The sequence below is a fragment of the Lynx canadensis genome, chromosome B2, assembly GCF_007474595.2.
Source record: "Lynx canadensis isolate LIC74 chromosome B2, mLynCan4.pri.v2, whole genome shotgun sequence".
NCBI classification, from domain to species: domain Eukaryota; kingdom Metazoa; phylum Chordata; class Mammalia; order Carnivora; family Felidae; genus Lynx; species Lynx canadensis.
In genome coordinates, this window is record NC_044307.1 from 30,784,286 (window position 1) to 30,792,909 (window position 8,624).

Genomic DNA, 8,624 nt, shown 5'->3' on the forward strand with positions numbered 1-8,624 from the left:
GTGACTCTTGATTTCGGGTCAGGTCATGATATCACAGTTTGAGGGTTTGAGCCCAAGCCCTGCATCAGGCCCCAAGATGACAAGACTAAGCCTGCTTGGGATTCTTTCCCTCTCTCTCTGCCCTTTCCACATTTGCGCTCTCTCTCTCTCTTTCAAAATAAATAAATAATAAATAAAAACTTTATAAAAAAAAAATTTAGCCACCAGTGGGGTGCCTGGCTGGCTCAGTCAGAAGAGCATGTGATTCTTAATCTTGGGGTCATGAGTTCGAGCCCCATGTTGAATGTAGAGATTACTTAAATAAACTTAGAAAAAAAATTTAGCCATCAAAAAAAAATCACCAAACCCAGATAGTTATGAAGCTTCCAAACCAGAGATCATTCCAGTCATATAAAAATTATTCTAGCTGTCAGGAAACAGGAAAAGTTTCTCAACTTAATTCATGAGATTAATGTAATCTTCATACAAAAGCCAGGCAAGGGCAAATTGAGAAAGTAAAATTATAAAACAATTTCACTCATGAATATAGATGCAAGAAAAAAAAAGAACTTAATAAAAATATTTAAAAACCTAAACCAAAATTGAATAAATAATACAAAACAACCTAACCAGTGTTTATCCTAGGAAAGTAATTCACTATTCATGCAATTTCTAATTCTGTTCATGCAATTCATTGCATTAAGAGATTAAGGAGGAAAATCCATCTGACCATCGCAGTCAATACAATAAAAGCGGTTGACAGATTTTGTTCATGATAACTACTCAAATTCTATAAGCAGGAAAAAACCCATTTCACAAGTCATTTATGATTTTTAAAATTATGGGCATCTGGGTGCTCAGTTGGTTAAGCGTCCGACTTTGACTCAGGTCATGATCTCACAGCCCGTGGGTTCGAGTCCTGTGTCGGGCTCTGTGCTGACAGCTCAGAGTCTGGAGCCTGCTTTGGATTCTGTGTCTCCCTCTCTCTGACCCTCCCCTGTTCATGCTCTGTCTCTCTGTCTCAAAAATAAGTAAACATTAAAAAAATTAAAAAAAACAATTATGAATGTATGTCTTTATTCTCCCGTGAAATTTAGTGTTCGCTTTTGTTTTTATTTTTTTTAACATTGATTTTTGAGAGACAGAGTGAGAGAGAGCACCAGTGGGGGAGGGGTAGAGAGAGGGGGAGACACAGAATCTGAAGCAGGCTCCAGGCTCTGAGCTGTCAGCACAGAGCCCAACAACAGGCTCCAACTCACTGACTGCGAGATCTTGACCTGAGCTGAAGTCCGACGCTCAACCCACTGAGCCACTAAGGCACCCTAGTGTTCACTTTTGAAATAGTTTTGTATTTTTCTTCTGCGTCTTTCTTCCTGTTCGCATTCATACCCTCTTGTTTTCTATCATCTGTTCTCTGAGTACTTGTATTTCTGATGTGTGTCCTTCCTTCACTGCTAAAAGGCTACACCAAGTTTTGTTGTGTTTCAATTCATGATGGAATTTTGGGTTACAATTTCCACGAGGTTTTGGCCATGTATTTCTGGTGCGTTGTCATCTGTCAGTAAATTGTGTTGCTCTTTTTTTACCTTTTTTCTCATAGCTAATGGAATACAGTCTTTGTTCATTTCTTTTTTTTTTTTTTTTCCTTTTTCTTTTTCTAAAGAAACTGTATGTCCAATGTGGGACTTGAACTCAGGACCCTGAGTTCAAGAGTCATGCTCTACCAACTGAGCCAGCCAGGTGCTTTTTTTTTTTTCTTCAAATGTTCATTTCTTTTCGTCACTCATATTTAAATGAGATTGAGTTTTCTCAACTGTTGGCAGGAGTGCCTTGTGAGGGGGGGTGAGGAGAGGGTCCAAGATGGATTTCCAGATTTACAAGTTCAAGGGCTCCTCCACTTTTGCCATAACAGTGGGTTATTTCCTTAAAATTTGGCACCCTTAGGGCGCCTAGGTGGCTCGGTCAGTCAAGCTACTGAGTCTCAGTTTCAGTTTCGGCTCAGGTTGTGATCTCAGGGTTTCCAGAGGTTGAACCCTGCCTCAGGCTCTGCGCTGCCAGTGTGGAGCCTGCTTGGGATTCTCTCTCTCTCTCTCTCTCTCTCTCTCTCTCTCTCTGCTCCTCCCCTACTCACGCTGTCTCTGTCTCTCTCAAAATAAATAAATAAACTTAAAAAAAATTTTTTTTAATTTGGCACTCCTATACGGCCACTACCTTCTCTGCATCTGAGAGCTTCTCCTAGTTAAGCAAGTGTTTACCCCCAACCTGACGCTTCTTTATTTCCCAGGAGGCCTCACAGGCCATCGTCACCCAAGTGTGCATAATGTTTGGGTGATGCACTTAACATTAAGGAGAATTTGGGGGCACAGTCGGTTGGGTGTCCGACTTTGGCTTAGGTCATGAACTCGTGGTTTGGGAGTTCAAGCCCCTTGTCGGGCTCTGCTCTGATGGTTCTGAGCCTGCTTGGGATTCTCCCTCTCCCTATCTCTCTGTCCCTTCCCCACTTTCTCTCTCTTGCTCTCTCTCTCTCTCTCTCTCTCTCCCCCTAAATAAATAAATAAACTTTAAATAAATTTTCAAAAATAAAAGAATTTTGCTGGCACTTTCTGATATCTGCCACCTCTGGGTCCCTTTGGGCACTTAGTTATTTTTATTTATTTTTAAAATGTTTATTTATTTATACTGAGAGAGAGAGAAAGAACACACTTGCGAGCGAGAGAGCAGGGGAGGGGCAGAGAGGCAGAGAGAAAATCCCAAGCGGCTCCGTCCGCACTGTCAGCGCAGGAGCTGACATTCTCCCTCCTTTAAAACATTCTCTCTCCACCTTTTACCAATACTCGAGTCCATTTAATCAGCCCTGCGCTCAGGTTTTCCTTCTCCGGGTGATGCCCTTCCTCCCAGGAAGGAGTATTTGTTTTTTTCAGAGCTGTCACTTGGACCCTCCTTCTCTCCCTAATCTTCCCTGACACGTTGCTGGGGACTGCCTCTGCCTTTTCAGTGTGGAATTTGGGCACACGTACTCATAATTTGGAGTCTGTAGGTGTGTCGGGTGTCCTAGTTTCAGTGAAAATGTAGTGTGTGTGTGTGTGTGTGCGTGTGTGTGAGTGTGTGAGACACCAATCTCCTTATCGCTCTGTATGGTTTCCAGGAGACAAGAGGTGAAATTTAGGAGTAAACTGCTGCTGTGCTCCCCTCAAAGCCCTACAAGGAGGCTTTTTAGAAAAGAAAAGTCTTTCAGTAAGGCCGAGGTTTTCACCTGGCTTCAAGCATCTTGTTAAGCCCCTTGGTCTGGTGCACACGCCAGGAAACCCTTTTACCCATTGACAGTGAGAAACAGAGCTGCAGAAATCCATTTCTCCCCAGACCCTCACACTCCCTCCATACAGACGTGTGCGCACGGCATCAGTCAGAGTCTGGGGGAAAACAGGAAACAGCACCCTCAAATTAGGTTGAGGAGCTCATTTATTTACAAAGCTGTGAGTGGGGTAGAGGGGAATCACAAGGGATATTACCACCCCAGGTTCAAAGGAATGAGGGAAGAAAAAGATTACGGCAGAGATTCTAACTCATTTTGTACCGCAGATGTCTTTGGCATTCTGGTAAAGCATAAAATAAAAAATATATAACAAAGTAAACCCATTATAGTTACAAAAATATTAATTAAAAGTTGCAATAGAGGGGCGCCTGGCTGGATCAGGTGGATGAGCATGTGACTCTTGATCTCCGGATTGTGAATTCAAGCCCCACCTTGGGTTAGAGATTACTAAAACTAAATAAATAAATAAATAAATAAATAAATAAATAAATAAATAAAATCTTCAAAAATAAAAGTTGTGGGGCATCTGGGTGGCTCATTCGGTTAAGTGTCTGACTCTTGATTCCGGGTAAGGTCATAATCTCAAAGTTCCTGAGTTCAAGCACCGAGTTGGGCTCTGCGCTGACAGTGCGGAGCCTGTAGGCAATTCTCTCTCTCCCTCTCTCTCTGCTCCTCCCCCACTCTCTTTCTCTCTCAAACTAAACACTTTTTTAAAAGTTGCAATCGGGGTGCCTGGGTGGCTCTGTCACTTAAGCATCCGACTTTGGCTCAGGCCATGATCTCACAGTCCATGAGTTGGAGTCCCACGTCTGGCTCTGTGTTGACAGCTCAGAGCCTGGATCCTACTTCAGATTCTGTGTCTCCCTCTCTCTCTGCCCCTCCCTTGCTCACGCTCTGTCTCTCTCTCTCTCAAAATAAATAAAGATTTTTTTTTAATTTTTAATAAAACAAATAAAAAGTTGCAATAGGATAAATCATGCGGTTATTTACTGCCACATTAAATAAAAGACATTTGTAATTTTTTAATTTTTATGTTTGTTTATTTTTTTTTTTATTTTTTTTTTTCAACGTTTATTTATTTTTGGGACAGAGAGAGACAGAGCATGAACGGGGGAGGGGCAGAGAGAGAGGGAGACACAGAATCAGAAACAGGCTCCAGGCTCTGAGCCATCAGTCCAGAGCCTGACGCGGGGCTCAAACTCACGGACCGCGAGATCGTGACCTGGCTGAAGTCGGACGCTTAACCGACTGCGCCACCCAGGCGCCCCTGTGTTTGTTTATTTTTAACAAAAGTGCTTGTCTTTAATTTTTTTTAATGTTTCTTTATTTTTAAAAAATTTTTTTAACGTTTTATTTATTTTTGAGACAGGGAGAGACAGAACATGAACAGGGGAGGGGCAGAGAGAGAGGGAGACACAGAATCTGAAACAGGCTCCAGGCTCTGAGCTGTCAGCACAGAGCCCGACGCGGGGCTCGAACTCACGGACCACGAGATCATGACCTGAGCCGAAGTCGGCCGCTTAACCGACTGAGCCACCCAGGCGCCCCAAATGTTTATTTATTTTTTGAGAGAGAGAGACAGAGTGTGAGCAGGGGAGGGGCAGAGAGAAAGGGAGACACAGAATTCCAAGCAGGCTTCAGGCTCTGGGCTCTGGGCTGTCAGCATAGAGCCAGACGCAGGGCTTGAACTCATGAACTGTGAGATCATGACCTGAGCCGAAGTTGGATGCTTAACCAACCAAGCCACCCAGGCGCCCCTTATTATTTTTAGAGAGAGAGCAAGTGAATGGAAGTGACGGACAGGGAGAGAGAGAATCTTAAGCAAAGTCCACACTCAGTGCAGAGCCCCATGCAGGGTTAGATCTCACAACTCTGGGGTCAGGACCTGGGCCAAAATCAAGAGTTGGAAGCTCAAGTGACTGAGCCACCCATGTACCCCTAAAAGACAAGACATTTGTTTTTTATTTATTTAAAAATATGTTTTTAACGTTTATTTATTTTTGAGAGAGAGAGAGAGAGAGCATGAGCGGGGGAGAGGCAGAGAAAGGAGACACAGAATCCAAAGCAGGCTCTCCAGGCTCTGAGCTGTCAGCACAGAGCACATCGTGGGGCTTGAACTCACAAACCGTGATCATGACCTGAGCCAAAATCAAGATGTTGGGACGCTTAACCAGCTGAGCCACCCAGGCGCCCCTTAAATAAGAACTTTAAACTGTGGAGGTGCCTAGCCGGTTCAGTCGGTAGAATATGGGAGTTTTGAAGTTGGGGTCATGAGTTTGAGCCGCAAATGGGTGTAGAGATTACTTAAATAAACTTTTAAAAAGTAAATAAATATGGGCGCCTAAGTGGCTCAGTCAGTTAAGTGTCCGACTTTGTCTCAGGTCATGATCTTGCGGTTTGTGAGTTGGAGCCCCGCATTGGGCTCTGTGCTGACAGCTCGGAGCTTGGAGCCTGCTTCGGATTCTGTGTCTCCCTCTCTCAACCCCTCCACTGCTTGCACTCCGTCTCTCGCACAGTCTCAAAAATAAATTAACATTAAAAAATAAATTAAATTAAATAAATAAACTTACAAAGAACTTTAAACTGTGATGTGGTTTTTGACAAGGCAATACATGTAATGTGCCAGGCTCTCCATCAGCCAAAACTGGCTAGAAGCCAGAGGTGCCCTTGGTGTGGTCTGTACAGGTCAGTTTCCTGGGGCAGAGAGCAGTGTGGGACAGGGAGAGCGGAGGGGCAAACAGAAGACTTCCAGCACACACACACACACACAGACAAGTTTTCTGGCCAGTATATTTTTTGTCCTGTAAGCACACTCCGTGGAGCCTAATTCTAAGAAGCAGTTACCCAGGAGAGCACGGAATCATAACAAGGGCCCTTAGCAACACAGTGCTAGTTTCATATGGGATTCTAATCTCATGGGGTTCTCATGGGGTTTCTAGTGGGTCATTTCTTTTTTTTTTTTTTTAATTTTTTCATGTTTACTTATTTTTGAGAGAGAGAGAGAGAGAGAGCGAGCAGGGGAGGGACACAGAGAGAGGGAGACACAGAATCCAAAGCAGGCTCCAGGCTCTGAGCTGTCAGCACAGAGCCCAACACAGGACTCGAACCCACGAACTGTGAGATCATGACCTGAGCCTAAGTCGGGGCTTAACTGACTGAGCCACCCAGGTGCCCATCTAATGGGTCATTTCCTGAGCCAGCTCAGCATCATCTCCCTGACTCCTTGGCTGGACACTCTGGCCTCAGTGACTCCTCCTTTTTTTCTTTTTCCAAGGCTGACCTCTAAACCAAGCTTAAGCTAAGTTGACACCTCCAGCCTGGGTTCAGCAAGCCTTGCAGGCTTGGGCACCTCTGTTGCTTTGGGGCAGTGGCTCTCTTGAGGGTGTATCAGCATCACCCGAGGCACTTGTTAAAAAGCTAGTGTGGGGGCGCCTGGGTGGCGCAGTCGGTTAAGCGTCCGACTTCAGCCAGGTCACGATCTCACGGTCCGTGAGTTCGAGCCCCGCGTCGGGCTCTGGGCTGATGGCTCGGAGCCTGGAGCCTGTTTCCGATTCTGTGTCTCCCTCTCTCTCTGCCCCTCCCCCGTTCATGCTCTGTCTCTCTCTGTCCCAAAAATAAATAAACGTTGAAAAAAAAAATAATAATAAAAAAGCTAGTGTGTTAGGACCACTCCCCACTGTTTCTGATTCAGTAGGTCTGCGCTGAGGCCCAACAAAGGGCATTTCTAACTTGCTTCTATGTTAATGCTGGTGGAAGGGCCACTCACTGAGAGCCACTATCTTAAGGGGATTCTGCACATCTCAGCTCAGTTCTAGATCTTGCAGCCTGTCAGAGAGCTATCTACTTCCCCTATGTCCAAGTTCTCGTGGATTCCTTGCAGCAGGCCCCTAAATGCACCCCTACTGCTATTTCCCACCTGTGCCCAGAAGCCCCACCTTCCCTTTACCCCTACCTACTATGAGCTAGTCTTCTCTGCAGTTGAGAGGGCAGCGCTCTGAGCTGGGGTGGGAGATGTCTTCTTGCATGTCTGTTGTTCACAGGCTTTCCCCACAGCTGTGTTCTGGCTGGGATTTGTTCTCTACCCTTTTGCCCTTCAAAAGAGTCTTTCTCTTCACTTTTGTCCCACGTCAGAGCAGGGACACTTTATCCCCAGACATTTCTCTGAGCATCTAAGCTCTATCCCACTGTGGTAGTCTGCCAAACCATCCTTGATGGAAAGAACAGTCTAGAAGGCAGTCACACCCTAAATACAGACCAGAGTCTTCCCAATGGCCTATAAAGCCCTACACAATCTGGCCGTCTCCCCTCACACACCTGGCTCCAGCTACACTGGCCATCCTGCTGCTTCATGAATACTCCAGATAGCCAGACATATTCTCACCTCAGGACCTTTGCACTTGCTGTGCCCTCTGCCTGAAATGCTCCTCTCCCATATAGCCACAGGGCTTATTTCCATAGCTCCTTGAAATCTTTGCTCAAATATCATTTTCTCAGAGAAGCCTTCCTGATCACCCTATTTAATACTACAGTCCACCACAGCACTTCCTGTCCCCCTTCCCTACTTTGTTTTTCCGCATAGGTTCCTGCCACCTTTAATGATTATCATTTCTAAAATTTTTTATTTTTAGGTAATCTCTATACCCAACATGGGGCTCAAACTCACAACCCAGAGATCAAGAGTCACATTCTCCACTGACTGAGCCAGCTAGATGCCTCTAATATATTTAATTATTTATTTTTAAATTTTTTTAAGCTTATTTATTTTTGAGAGATTGAGACAGAGCACGAGCAGGGGAGGGGCAGAGACAGAGAGGGAGACACAGAACCAAAGCAGGCTCCAGGCTCTGAACTGTCAGCACAGAGCCTGATGCGGGGCTCAAATTCACTAACCACGAGACCATGACCTGAGCCGAAGTCGGATGCTTAACCTACTGAGTCACTCAGGTCCCCTAATATATTTATTTTTATTGTCTGTCTGCCGCAATTACACTGTCCATGAGGACAAGAACTGACATTTGTTTGGTTCACTGAGCTAGCATATAGTAAGTACTTGATAAATATTTGTTGAATAAATGTATGAATAAGGAAATGAATTCCCCCCACTAGGCGCTGAGACCTGAGTGCAGGGTTGCAGCTTTCTCTGAAGGGTTAGAGGCAGGTGCAATAAAGGGAAGTCAAAAAGTCAGAGTTCACCCCAGCATCTCCCCTGACCTGCATGGGTCAGGGAGAGGGCAGTGAGAAGTAAATACTCCCGGCTGCAGAAAGGGAAATAAGGTGGAAGGAAGAGGAGAAGGAAAGGTGTCTCCATCAATGCTGGGGCAGGGTGGGTAGA